This window comes from Cnephaeus nilssonii, assembly GCF_951640355.1.
Source record: "Cnephaeus nilssonii genome assembly, chromosome: 9".
Lineage (NCBI taxonomy): Eukaryota > Metazoa > Chordata > Mammalia > Chiroptera > Vespertilionidae > Cnephaeus > Cnephaeus nilssonii.
The window spans coordinates 8,524,376-8,539,404 of NC_137080.1; the positions used below are offsets into that span (position 1 = coordinate 8,524,376).

The window sequence follows — 15,029 nt, forward strand, 5'->3', positions numbered from 1 at the left end:
AGGGGAGAGATCAACCAAAGGACTTGTGTGCATGCATATGAGCCTAATCAGTGGTTAAGGACATCAGGGGGGTGGGGGCATGCATGGGGAGGGGTGTGGGATGGGAATGGGGGGATGAGGACAAATATGCGATACCTTAATCAATAAAGAAATTAATTTAAAAAAAGAACCTGCTAATAAAAAAAATGAATCAAATAAAATGAGTATTGCTTTGAGCACTATTTACCCATAGATAGGAAACTTCCATTCTTCTACTGATGCGTGATTATTTATCTGGAAAGTGAAGAACCTGTCCATAACCCAATCCTTGCACATTGTTTACTGTTCCACTAGTATTTGTAAGATCACAAACTCTTCCAACTCCTCTTCTAAGTGGTCTCAGCAGGAGAGGGATCCCAGAGATAATAAGAGTTCTTGCCAGAACCCTACATGGGAACATGGTGGTCCTGTTTGTTGAGCTTCACTATATACCCATGAGTACCCTCTTGGCACAGATGAGTATGAAATCATATGCTAATGATTCAGTGACATTTATCAATTTAGTATAATTTTTAATGAAATCTGCTGGATGTTCCAGGAGATAAATACTTGGTATGTCAATACATTCAAACTGACTCAAAGGGCAAATCTCTTAGTGATGATTTCAGGTCATGAAACTGATGAACTAATTCAACTGACTTGAGAAGAAACTTAAATGGGCACTTTAAGAAAATAAATTAAGTGGCAGCCATCTATATCACTTTTATATATGAAACTGCAGTTTTTAATTTTTGTAAAAAATAGTATCCTAGCCTTTTACCTTTTAGGATAAAACCATTATGAATGCATATTTTGCTCAGGAGAGTTATTTTTGTTAGTTATATCTGTAACATATTTTTAAAAATCAGCCAGGGTTTTGATTTTCCAAGTAGTAGGGTTCTGAGGTCAAGAAGACATCCTAAAGATACATCGATGGGAAATGTGTGGCTTGTCTATTACAGAGGAGTCTGTTCACACGTTTTTATGTGTAACTCCTAGTCCCAGGGAGGTGGACTGGTCTCAAGAGGTCTTGAGGGTTGCATTTGTTCCAGAAAAGGCAGGCTGAAACAGCCTGGGCGAGTTTACTTCCCTGAACTTCACTTTGTTTTTGCCTGGCATTTCAAGGACAATAGAGCAACAGCACAGAGCAGGAAGCAGCTCTTACACTTTGGGGCAGGTTGTATTTTTCTGAGATGACAGATTTCCCATCCAACATGCATCTCTACGTCTATATTCCTCCCGGGTGTGTAGGTAGACCTGTGACTTACTTGTAGTTAAAAAATTACAAAAGAGGTCTGGATGTGTGACTCCATGGTTGAGTGTCGACCTATGAACCTAGAGGTCACAGTTCCATTACCAGTCAGGGCTCATGCCCGGGTTATGGGCTCAATCCCCAGTGAGGGGCGTGCAGGAGGCAGCTGATCAATGATTTTCGCTCATCATTGATGTTTCTATCTCTCCCTCTCCCTTCCTTTCTGAAATCAATAAAAATATATATTTTTAAAAAGAGGCTGGAAGTGATGCTTCTCAACTTCTAAGGGCCTGCCACACCAAGTCATGCAGCTTCTGCCTTGTCGGCTGGCACTTGTTTCTGGAGCCCTCCATGCCTTCTAAGAGGGAGAGTGTGCCAGGCTGTGTGGAAGCCCAGGCCCATGGATAGGCCACAGGCAAGCACCCCAACTGGTGTCCCAGCCAACAGCCAGCATCCATGGCCAGCATCTAAATAAAGATGCTTCAAGATGACTCCGGCTCATAACTATCAAATTACCCCTAATTGGTAAGTCTCCCTATCTGAGGCCCCAAACATTGTGGGGAAGACACAAGCCATCCCCTCTGTTCCTTATCCCAATTCATGACCAATAGAGTCCAAACCTGTTTGTAAGTGTTGTGGTGATTGATTACACAGCAGCAGTGAGCAGAACACCTGGACATCGGCACCAGATGCTTAGGGAGGAAAATGATCCAGAACAGGCAGATTGGAGATTAGACTCCTGATCTGGTTCATCATATGGTGAAATCACATTTGGATCCTTCCTGCTCTACATTATGCATCCTACTTGCCTATGGTGCCTTTGCCCAGCCCTTGGTGATGCAATGGTAAGGGCTTGAGCTCATCCTGCCAATGCCTTGAGTAGTTAACAATTCTCATAGAAGGCCTTTAGCCCTGACCACAGCCTAGCTGATCATCAAAACATATGGATCTTCCCTTGACTGGCTACCCAAAATACATGCACTTTCATTTCTTTCTTTTAAATATGTTTTTATTGATTTCAGAGAGAGGAAGGGAGAGGAAGAGGAGATAGAAACATCAATGATGAGAGAGAATCATCGATCAACTGCCTCCTGCATACCACCTACTGGGGATGGAGCACACAACCCGGGCATGTGCCCTGACCTGGAATTGAACCCTGATCTCCTGGTTCATAGGTCTATGCTCAACCACCGAGCCACACCGGCCAGGCCTACACTCTCATTTCTCACTAAAATAAAACATTTTGAATTTTTAGTTGCACAATCCTTATCAAGTCCCAGTTGTGAGAAATAGAATTTGTAGAGATTTCCCTAAGAAAGTTTTCATGTTAAACCATTGGTCTAGTTTATTTTATTTTTATTGCAAGCCTGTGAACTTTATAACAGAATGTGTTTTTCTCTTTACTTTGGCTAACCAGAGGAAATTTAGAGCCAAATTTGTGGCCCACTCCTAGGAACTGTACAGATGTATTTCTGTGTGCTAATCTGGATTTATTATTTTATTCATATTATTTTCCCTTTTCGCAGGTTTTTTCAATTACTAGTTTACTCCCTTTGCATTGCATAAAATTTAATAAGCCATTTCAAATCTTTATGGAAGAGGCAATTATAAACAAAATAATAAAAAAGACATCCTTCTATTCTCTGGCAAGTCACTACACAGTACTAGTGTAAATATAATGTGTATTTACATTATATTTGAATGTATGTCTGTTAGACATTCATCTGATTTAACCTCAAACCCAGAAAAAAAAATGCCATACTGTCTAAGAATATATAATTGGTCTCAATACACATGTTCACGTCCTTCTGAATTGAATAGCACTGCTTAAATCCCCTGTGATGTTCAGCACCTATCTCTAATAAATGAAGATTACACCTTCTTTGTTCTGATTTTCATGTTTATCTGCAGAGCCACAAAGTTTCAGATATATTTCCTCCCTTTTTCCTAGATGTAGAGTTGAAATGGCTGATAGTTCTCTCTAGTTATTTTGAAAAATATAATTAGTGGGCTGTAGATTATACATATATTCTTTAGACTAGAGGCCTGGTGCACAAAATTCATGCACTGGAGGGTGTCCCTCAGCCCAGGCTACACCCTCTCCAATCTGGGACCCCTCGGGGGATGAGTGACTGTACCTTTCACTCTATTTTTCTATGAACCTAAAACTGCTCTTAAAAAATTACATCTATTAATAGGTAAATAAAATTGGAATAAAAAATTTTAATTAAAAAATATCCACCCCTCCCTGCTTATCCACTTCAATGATTTGACTCATTGGGAAAGAGAGGCTCAGAGAGGTTAAGGAACTGGGAGAGTGGATGCTGGAGCTGGGCGGGGTTTCAGGCGGGGCAGCCTGGCTGGGCTAGCCCGAGATCACCCCGTGGTCAGTCAATAAGTGGCAGCGCTGGAACCAGAACCCAAACAGACCCACTCCTGGCCCGATGTTCAAAAGCTCCAGGAAGAATTTCCCAACTTCAAAGCTTGTGAGAAACTAGAAGTGCCTGCCAATGGACTCGCCTCCCGAGACATTTGAGAAAGCTAATAATTTTCCTGGGATGATTTAGGAGCAATCCAGTTTTAAAAACAGGGTGCAAGATGGTGTGCAGAGCGGGCGTGCTGGGGTACACAGGCCCCTCCGAAGAGTTTCTTTCATTATGAACTTTCACCAAAATGTTAACCATGATTACTCTTGTGTGGTGAGATTATGATTCCTTGGAACATTATTTATCTTGGTGTTTTTTCTGTATTTTCCAAGTTCTCTGACTCGGGCCTGTTTGCCTTCATAATTTGGTCAAGGAAAATGTTATTAAAAATACAAAGTCGACGTCCCTTTCATTCCTATCATTTCACAAGCTTGTCAATGCTTGGATTGTTCGGGGGAATGTAGTTAGTGAATTGATATTTCAAGGAATAAGGAGCTACACCGCTAAGTACAAAACATCAGCTTCAACGACTGATACTGCAGGTTGGATGGGAAGGAAGCACAGTGTTATTTACTAGAAGGTGCTGAGGGCTAGGCTCTCCGTGAAGGTGAAGTTTGCTCTCTCGCTCAAAGAGTAGCACTTGCTGTGCCAAGAGAAAGGGCAGATGCCGCACCTGTCAGGGTGAAAATGAACTTTACACTCCGGGTGTCACTCATCACTGTTGTTGATGCCAATTTCAAAGAATAAACAAATGGCTCCTGCTCGTCCCCTCCTGAGGTCATGCTCAGCCCTCCCCGGAGCTGATGGCAGCTCCGAGCTGGACCACGAAGCCCATCTCTGTCTGCTCCCCACCGGGGGGGGGGGGGGGGGGGGGCGGGGGGGGATCTGGAGGTTGGGCTGCACTTGGCCCTGGGGGCCTCTGTGGCACCAAACGGGGCACTCTTTGAGCCAGGAGCCCCTTGATCACTGGACAAGAGCCAGGATGGAGCGGTGACGGGGTCACAGGGTAAGCTGCTTCTTCCTAGCTCATGATTGACTGGGAAAGGTGGTGTCCATCCACACAAAGCCCCAGAACCCAGAGCAAAGGAAACCATCGGAGGAGCCAGGTGTCCTTTTGTAAATACCACTTGAAAAAAAAATCAGTGGCAAAGGGTCTAAAGGCAGAAGGTAAGACATAAAATCATAAAATGCCAACCCTTTGAGCACCCTGACTGCTTGGAATCAGGGAAGTTCACCAACACAGTGTCTGTACAATTCTTAAAAAGTAAAATTAATATAATAAAATAAAATTCTCAGGTGATAATCTGCTTCAAAAAGGTGAGCTTGGGATGTTGATAATATGATGTTTAAAATGTGGCCTGTGTAGAAATTCCTGGCCTTGGATCTTCGGCAGCGGAGAGCCTGGGTGGGGGTGGGGGTGGGGTGGGGTGGGGTCAGGAGAAGAAGCTCTCTGCTCTCAGGGACTTGCCAGCAGCACCTCCCTCCTCGGCCTTCCGCTCGGCCTGATAAGGTTGCATGCATGTGAAAGAGTAACCGGGTAGAGCTTTCTGGAGCAGTAAGCAATATGTAGCAAGAGCTTTAAAGACATTTACACCCTTTCACCCAGAAAATCTAGAAACATGTCCAAAGTAATATCATAAGTGAGCAACAGACATAAAAGAATGCAAACCAAGCATTTCTAATAATAAATTTAAAAATCGCTTGTGTTTGACAATGTCAGATTTGTTATATACAAGATGTTATACCCTCAAGAATAATTCTGCAGCCAATTAAAATACTATTTTTAAAGAAGGTATGTGTGTATCATCTTAATTTAAATGCATAAATATAAATATGAATACATGCACACACAGCATGCAAGGGAAAAGGAAGTAGTACCTAACACGAATCCAGTGTAGGTCTAAGCAGGCATTGCTGTAAGAGCTAGCTCATTTAACAGGTAGGCATCGTTACAGTCTCCAGTTCATGGACCAGGAAATAGATCACAAAGGGTTTAAGCAACTCAGCCTAAGTCGTACAACTCAAAAGTAGCCGGAAGATTTGAACTTGGAACTAGAGACCCTTGCCCTTAACCCTCACACTATATTGCAATAAGATACATCAAAATGTCCACATGGCTGGTTAACTTTGGGTTGTTGCTCATTTCTTTAATAATATATTTTGTATTCATAGGTGACCTAAATTGCTGTTTGAAATCACAGCTTCATTTGTTAAAAGAATAATTTCCTTTTTGTATCTATGCTTATCTTCAGACCATGAAGTCCTTGAGGTGGGCACTTGCCTTCCTAATCACTCCTAATATTATCACTATTAGTGGCCCTGTGCACAAAATTCGTGAACGGAGGTGGGGGGGGGGTGTCCCTCAGCCCAGCCTGCACCCTCTCCAATCTGGGACATCCTCTCACAACCTGGGACCGCTGGCTCCTAACCACTCACCTGCCTGCCTGCCTGATTGCCCCTAACCACTCTGCCTGCTGGCCTGATCGCCCCCAACTGCCCCCCCCACTGGCCTGATCACCCCCAACTACAACCCCTGCTGGCCTGCTCTCCCCCAACTGCCCCCCTGCTGGCCTGATTGCCCCCAATTGCTCCCCTGCCAGCCTGATCGCCCCCAACTGCCCCCCCCAACCTGATCGCCCCTAACTGCCTCTGCCTTGGCCCCGCCACCATGGCTTGGTCCAGAAGGATGTCCAGAAGGTCTCCCGGTCTAATTAACATATTACCCTTTTATTAGTATAGATTGGCATGACCCCTGGGTGGCCTGAATGGAGCAGCCCCTGGGCTCCCAGGGGAAGCCCATGTGCCTCACTTCACTAACCCACAACAGGAACTGCTACTGTCGCCCAGTCACAGATAAGGCCTTAAAGGCAACTTTGCATTCCCAGCGCTTACCACAGTGCCTGGAAAGCAGTAAATCCTTACCAAATGTTAGTTAAGCTAACAAATAGTAGCTTGAAAAGCCATAAATGTCACTCAGTTCAGTGGAGTATTACTGTCTTTCTCATCTGCCAGAAGAAAAAATCTAAAAAGTGATATCAAGTAAAAACTCAGAGAAAGCAAGGCTGAGGCAGCCTCAATCTACTGCAACATAAAAAGTCACGTGTGCCCTCTGGGGGAAAGTGCTGGAGCTGATGCAGTTTCAAGGACCCCCTGGCACAGTCAGGGACAGGAAGATGCTTGTTTGCCCATCTTTCTTTCAATCCAAGAGCAGTCGGACACGGCCACCGGGCCACAAGCGAGAGGCCAGGCCCGGAGGTAGGTATTGCAACCAAGTGCAGGCGTGTTTGCTTTGGACTCAAAACCTCCCAGGACAGTTTGATGTTCCCTTTAAATGTTTCAGGAAACCATACATACTCTTTTACTTGTCCAGTGAGTATCTTGTGGAGAAAGACAAACCCATTAGAAAACAGTATTTTTGTTCACGCCTGAGCTCAAGAAATTGGTGGTATTCTGTTGTTGTTCTCCTCCTTTGGTTCAAGTGTCAACACACTTTTAAATTATGGTTTCGGATGCCGGGCTGGAGGGCAGAGGAAGGCCACCTAAGGCCCATCCAAATATAGGGCCTGAATGGAGTTCCGGTCTTTTTATTGGAACAGGGAGATCTTGACACCAACAACTTGGTAGAATATTAGACCACTAAATATTTTCCCTTAAAAAAAAGAACATACCCTAATGGAAATGTAATACTAGCTTATGTTTTTAAGCTGCCTTATTATGTCATAAAAAAACCTATCCAGTTGACAGGACTATTTAGAATTATGATTTCCATTTGAGGAAACTGGTGGAAAGAGGTCCAGTGGCTTGATGAGACCATGTTAGTTTGGTGATGAAGCCAGAACTTTCTCCCGGACCTGTTTTCTGACTCCAGCTAATTCCCACTCATCCTCAAGACTCAGCTCATGCACCAGTCCTCATACAAGGACCTATTGTCACGCCTGTGTGCACGTTTATCACAGCCCTTATCTCATGAAACACTTAGTTCATTGTCTGTGTCCCCTTCCCAACCCAACGTGTGACAGAGCGAGCGGATCTTATTCACCCGTGTGCCTCCAGCGCCAAGCACAGTTCTGAGCATGAGCAGATGTTCCCGCACAGTTTCCAGAATGCTTCGTTTTATAAGGTACTAGAGGACTATTTAATTTAGCTGAAATTTCATCACCTACACCAGTTGTGTTCAAACTAGGTTCCACAGACTCCTGAAAGTTAAAAAGATTGTCAAAGGTCTTCAATTTTTTTTTAGAATGATAAAATGTGCTTTTAATGATATCCTTAAAATATCATTAAGACATTAAGATCAGAATGTACTGGATCCGTTGAATCATGGTTCTCAATCCTGATGAGATTTGAGTTTTGGTGGAAGCTTTAAACAAATACTGACATTCAAGCGCTGCTCGGAGCCAATTACAGCAGAATCTCTGAAAATGGTCCCCACAGGGGGATTTTTTTTCAAAGACCCCCAGATGATTGAAATGTGTGGGATACTGAGACACACCCATCTGGATAACTCATATGCCCTTTGTTTCCTACGTAACACATGTTTCACCCATGCTTATGATTGCCTTAGAATATAATGGTTGTATTTTAAGTATCTCAGATAAATAAGCATAGAACAGAAGCAAACGAAACACATAAATGATGTGCTCTTGCCAAAGCCAGATGACGTCACAGCATGTTGTGCAAGCAAAGTTTTCATGATTGTTCTGAACACAGGCCAGGGGTGGGAGAAGGGAGGCATCCCCAGAGCTCCTGGTAGAGGAGCGGACCAGGCCTGGTGCTAACAGCAACTCAGCTTCCGTCAACACACTATCGCTTTGCTTTTTAGTTTTTAGTATTTAATTTGTGAGTTTGTTTTGTGTTTATATAAGCGCTATAAACTCAGAGATTATGCTCCATTATTCATTTGCATAATAAATATGGTAATTAATATTTAAGCAGCATTATAATACAAAGAACATATTTAGTCAGCATTGGGGGAGGCTGGCCGTTTTTCCTTTCTAAATGGGTCCATACATTATTCAGACTTAAGGATGCCTATTTACATGATTTCTGGACCTTAGACAAGGCGGGTCAACATAGTCATTGAATCAAGGACATAGGCTTCCTTCCTCCTTGTTCAGTGCTCTTGAAAGCACAAAACGACAAAAATCTGTTTCTCCCCCTGGGGGGTCTCAACAGAAACTAAAAACTGTTTCTAGTATCCAGAATGTTGTAAGAATTTGTAGTTTCTAAGTGGCTGCTACCTTTGCCCCCTCCCAGGAATTCACATTAGGACTCCCAAGCCTTCCCCAGGCTACAGGCACTTGGTTGATTTACCAGTTTCTTAGAAACTCTGACAAGATACAGGAACCAATGTCCCCATCTGGGGCCCAAGACTACTCCATTTATAAGAAGGATGTCTTTGTTGTGAAAATGCAATTTTTCATCCCCCAAAGTGAGGAGTGAAATCCACCCTTAGAATTTCCAGGCAGGGGTGTATTATCTGCTAAGAAGGACATAGCAATTTTTTTTTTCATAGAATCAAAAGCCAGGGAGGGCTTTGTATGTCAAGAGCATGAATAAAGCATCTATTATGTGCCAGATACTATATGGCCTTTCTCGCAGTAGTCACAACAATTCCATGAGTTGGTATCATTATTTCCATTTCCACCTGAGGCTCAGGAACACAGCTTATCAGAATACATCACTTCCCCGCCCCCAACCGTAGGTGAGTGGCACAGCTGCCTCCCTGATGACAAAGTCCATGCCACAACCAGTTGTCAGGAAATTAAGGGAGCCCAGGAGGTGTGCTCCAGGTTGCCCAGAAGTTAGTAGCAGGGAAAGATTCCTACAGTTGAGTGATCACCTACAGAATCCAGTCAGCCAGAGAGAAGACAATGAACCACTTAATAACCATGAAGTGCCATTTATCTCAAAATAATAGCAATAAGCAGTCTCCCTGGAGAGGAAGCTTGCATCATAAAGAACTCAAGAGATCAATACAATGAAGTCTCCTTCCCTGTGAGGACAATGGGCCCACCTATCACTGTGCCTGTTTGCACTTTCCAAGGCCTGCGCCTGCCAGAGACCTTTCACCGCTGAGAATGAATGATCCTGACGGTTTACAGTCAATATGCTTTCAAATGTTCTTGTATCTAAATATATGGGCTCCGAATCACTATCTTATTTCTAAACGTAAACATATAAATGCTCTAAATAATTGTCTAATAAATAAGAGTACAAAGAATGCAGCTCTGAAGAAAGGAAACACCCATTGTGATAAAAGTTTGTTATAACTTTTCATGAAATAAATGCTTCCCTGACCAGAGTGGGGCCTCCAGTGCACACAGGTAAAGCAAACGACGTCATCCCCTCCAGCATCCTATGTTTTGGCAAGCCGCCGAGACGACAAGATATGCCATATAAGCAGAGAACCAGAACTAGAGGAGACAAAAGCTGGTGCTGTTTGTATGTTGAGATTGAATGTACAAGATCCTGTTCGCCATTCCATAGCCCCCTTTCCTCTCATGAACACCAGGGTGTACATTTTAGAGATGTTGCCATAATTCTTTCTGGGATTCTCTTTTCCTTTGACTTTTCACTCTATGACTTTTGGCTCTTTATTCCTCTTCATTACTTCATCAACTGAAAGAGAAATGTCTGTAGATCCACTTGGGATGAACAGGTAATGAAGAGCACAACATTTCTATAGCGTGAGACATTTCAGGAGCAACAGATGCACCTGCTGAAGGGAACACGGGGGTCCGTCCAGCAGGCACAGAGAAAACCTCCAGGTATCTGGGGATGATCTGTGAGTCAGGAGAGGAGAGTGGATCTACTAGATAACAGAGATGCTGAATCAGGAGTCCTACGGGCTCTCCAGGGAGATAAAGGTACCAGGGAATGAAGTGTATGAGAATCTTCGAATTACTGGGAAATATAAAGAATTCTGATCAGAAAGGGGTTCAGAAAAGGGGTAGATGTAAGTATTCAATTCAATTTGAAGGCCAAACTATTGACTGGAGAGTATAGATTTATACTTATTAAGCTTTGACCTGTGACTTTTTCTGAGTCATGAAAAACACTCACTGAAAGAGTTTTGTCCTAAACGGGAGTGGATTCCCAGGGGTTTATGAGGGTCACATAGGGGAAGAGAAGAAGCAGCCAATTGAGTGCCTGGTGATAGCAAGAGGCTCACCTCAGTTTTCCTTGAGTTCAGCCAATATGAAGGTTCAAATAATAATCAATTATCATCCAGGAGGTAAGTCTTGTGCTAAAATTTCTCTCCATATAATTAAATGCACAATAACAAAGTCTCAGAGAACAGTCGCAATCTGTATTGTTAGTATTACCCCGAAGTCCCTGCACAGTTGTTAAGCCCAGCGGGAAGTCTTTAAGCTAAAAGCACTTAATTATATTGAAAAAAGGCATGAACTGACTCCATTTAAGCCAGAGATTTTCAAGAGCGATGATGATATCTGTCCTTGATTGAGGGTCTGCTGTTTTCCATGAACTACATTAGACAGTCTAGACATAATTTTCCCATTAGCTCACAATAACCCAGGGAGATGGGCATTGTTTTACCAGTAACTAGTTTGATGTTGCCTCGATCTATAGTGCGCTGAGAAGGATAGGTTTCATAACAGTAGATATAGCCTGGGAACATGGGGACTTGCCAGGTCCTCCTGGTCGTGTCCAGCAAATGAGCATCTATTAAGTGACTGAATGGTGGGATACTTGTTGACCATTTATAGGCTAAAGGCTGTGAGGAATACAGAAAAAGAGATTCATGGCTTGTAGGGAAATTAGGACATCCGTGCATAAAAAACCAATCCAGGCTGAAGTAAAACAACAAAACAAAAAAACAAAACTGCCATACATTTTCATATATTTGAAATAAAGTTTGTAGTAGGAATTCAATAAATGATGAATTATTAAATAAATGAATGAAATCAGACAACCAACTGACCAAATGCTAGATTGTGTGGTACTGACTATAAGAACAATAATAGTCTAGAGAGGAAAAGCTCATTCTGAACGTGGGTGGTAGATTTCCTGAATGAAATGAGATCTGAGAAGGATCAGAAATATTGGAATTATAAAGAGGAACTAAAGTCACATTGTGCAGAGGGAATACCGTGAGCAAGTGCAAAACCTTTGTCCCACGCTCTCTGTCACTCCAGCTCCCCACCTCCCTCCAGCCTTCCATGTTGTGCTCATCTGCTCTGTTCTCATTTGCCCTAGTCTTGAGCTCTGTCCAGCTGGTTCTTAAGAGTGCCTTGAAGCTGGCATTGACTTTGCTACAGCATCTTCGAATCAACAAGGAATGCCTCTGCCCTTCGGTGGGGAGAAGAAAACAAACAGAGGCCTTCTCAAGCAAAGTAATAAACTATTCTAAATGAGGCAGAAATCATGAGGAGCATTTCCTGCTCCCAAACAGCTGCCAAAGGGGCTTCTTGGGGAGCTTTTGGCATTTGGGAGACCCTCTCAAGACTTCCAGAAAAACATTCCTAGCAGGTCCGCACAACCACCTTTCAACTCCCTGGTGCCTCTGCCCCAAAGTCAAGGCCAACATAACACACCCTCCTCAGACTTGGGTGACAGGATGTCCACGCAAAGCCCAAGGTTCCTTCATTCACTAAGGTCTGGTTCCCAGGGATCACAGAAACCTTCTAGCTAAGGTTTCCTGAACCGTTTCCAGCTCGGCTTCTGTCAGAGAGTCCTGGAGTTAGAGTCACTCTGTACTGCAGTGGTTCTCAACCTTCCCAATGCCAAGACCCTTCAATACAGTTCCTCATGTTGTGGTGACCCCCAACCATAAAATTATTTTCGTTGCTACTTCATAACTGTAATTTTGATACTGCTATGGATCGTAATGTAAATATCTGTGTTTTCCGATGGTCTTAGGTGACCCCTGTGAAAGCGTCGTTCGACCCCCAAAGGGGTCGCGACCCACAGGTTGAGAACCGCTGCTGTACTGTCTCTTGAGAGGTGATGATGGTAACCTTCATCTGACTGACTGCTTTTTCACTCTGAAAAAGGATCTAGTACCATATATGATTCTGTTTCAAAGTCCTGTCCTCTTGATTCCATTTCTCAGGAACAATATGAGACACGAGGAGCTATGCCCAGCAGCAGCTCTGCTTTTCGGAAACACAGCTCGCTTTGGGAGTGGAAACAGTGACCTCACTTTTTCCAGGTTGAGAGACAGCCGCTGTTTTGTTACTGCTCTCGAGCCAGCTGTCGCCCTGCTATCTCACCAAAAAGACAGCTGTTAGACTTTGTCAGTATGCAATGCCTTGCATTTCCAAAATGATATTCCAACTCTTCAAGTGCAGGGGAAGCTCACAGCAGATCCCGAGAAAGAAGGAGAATCCAGTAAGAACATTGAACTAGTGTGTGGGGGGGGGGGGGTGTAGAGGGGTGTAAGGTGGAGGTCCAAATTCTGCAATTCTGCAGTGGGAAATCCTGGCTTGAGATTCTGGTGCTAGTCTTTTTTTTTTCTTAAATATGTTTTTATTGATTTTAGAGAGAGAGGAAGGGAAAGGGAGAAGAGATAGAAGCATCGATCCGCTGGCTCCTGCACATCCCCTACTGGGGATCAAGCCTGCAACCTGAGCATGTACCCTGACTTTGAATTGAACTTGTAACCTCCTGGTACACAGGTCAGTGCTCAACCACTGAGCCACACCAGCCAGCTCTGGTGCTAGTCTTTAATAAAAGACTTTCTTACAAGGGCTAACAGTGTGTGTTTTTTCCCCTTTGGGACTTAAAAAACATGGGTCTATGAGTCCAAAATTTTGATGGCAAAAGTCTTGCCTGTTTTTACATAATATTTTTTAAAAAACACCCAATCATAGGAACAGAACAATAATGTTGGAAAAAGCTATATGGATCAGAAGGAAATACTTTTGGTTACCAAGGTCACAGCATCTACTGCGTTGATTATACAGCTCGCCAATTTCACTTCCTGTCTGTGGTATTATTTCCTGGTAAAGTGGGGGAAATGTCCCAGCACGGACAGGCCAGCTTTTCCTGAAGTTAGCCGATTGCCCACATGAAAGCCGTCCACATGTGCCAGCCCTCCACAGAAGAAGCAGCAGGTTCAGGACCTGGCACCGGGCAGCAGAGTGGCACTGCTCCCAGAACATTCATCCACTAAAGAGCCATTGAGGGTCTGGACCCTTCAATGTCCAGGACAAATGACTAAAATGAAAAGCACAATGCGCGTGAGTGGAACCAGAAACTTGAATGGAGTCATAATCACTTCCTTAGTATAGATGGCATTATTTTTTTATGTAACTTCATTCTGTAATTCAGTCCTTGTCTAGTGTAATAGTATAGATTTCCATTTATCTGTTGATAAGTGAGAATGATTACTATGATGACCATTAAGTGATTTGGTTACTAGCATTGGTGGGGAAGAGAAATGGAAAATTGTTAGGGGGGGTGGTGGGAAAGGACCACCAATCATCAGGAAGAGACAAAACATCTGAAAAGAGAAAGATGTGCTGATTCTCTACCCGTGATCAGTATAGACTGTTAGTTCAGTTACTGGAAAATTCGAGATAGTACCTAATGGTGTAAGAAAGGAAATCTAAATCAGCCCAGGGCTTTAAAATACCTATGATTTCTATGTAAGAATGAGGCCTGAGGCATGAAGGAGGGCCATGGATCAGGGGTAAAGGTCCAGATTAAGGCATCTACACTGCAGCTGACACCCAATTGTTGAGTTTCAGGTCCCACAGACTGGAGATCTAGTGCTTAGGGCCAAATACTGAGGGGCTGGGAGGAGTTAGGGTGCTAGTTCAGGCTGAGCCATGATTTCCATCTGGTGACCTGAAATGACTTTTTATAATACAGCCAACCTCGCTACAAAAAAATAAATAAATAAATAAATAAAGATATGCTCTCAGCTAAGCTCTCTCCAATGAATAAATAGGAGGGGACAGTTGAATTAGATACCAAAGACCAATGAAAAACTCCCTTTCAGCTGGTCCAATTTACTGCATTCCATCTGCCTTGGTTTTAGGACCAGGATTTTATATCTCTGAGCCAGTTATATTTTTCAACTAATCGGTTTTGACCAAAAATATAGTCTCTCTCAAATAAGCTTCTTTCCTTACGATCTGGAGCTTGGAATTGCTCACCATTTCCCAACAGTGTAACTTGAACTACTGGTCAACAGACATATGTCTATACATGAATCACTTTAATAAAAACAGTCCCCCATATCTACCAAAAGATGCAACTATTTCAACAAAAAGACCATTTAATTCAATGCCCAGTTTTTGTTTTTCATTCATCACATTTGACCAGTGAGGTTCCACCTCAGTGAGTAGTCAACAATGCCAATA

The 15,029-nt window shown here is 43.2% G+C and overlaps 1 protein-coding gene across 2 annotated transcripts in view; it reads right to left on the minus strand.

Annotated features, from left to right (window-relative positions):
* ESR1 (estrogen receptor 1) overlaps window positions 1-15,029 on the minus strand; it is a 303,086-nt gene that overhangs the window by 14,244 nt on the left and 273,813 nt on the right. The gene's annotated exons all lie outside the window — the stretch shown is intronic.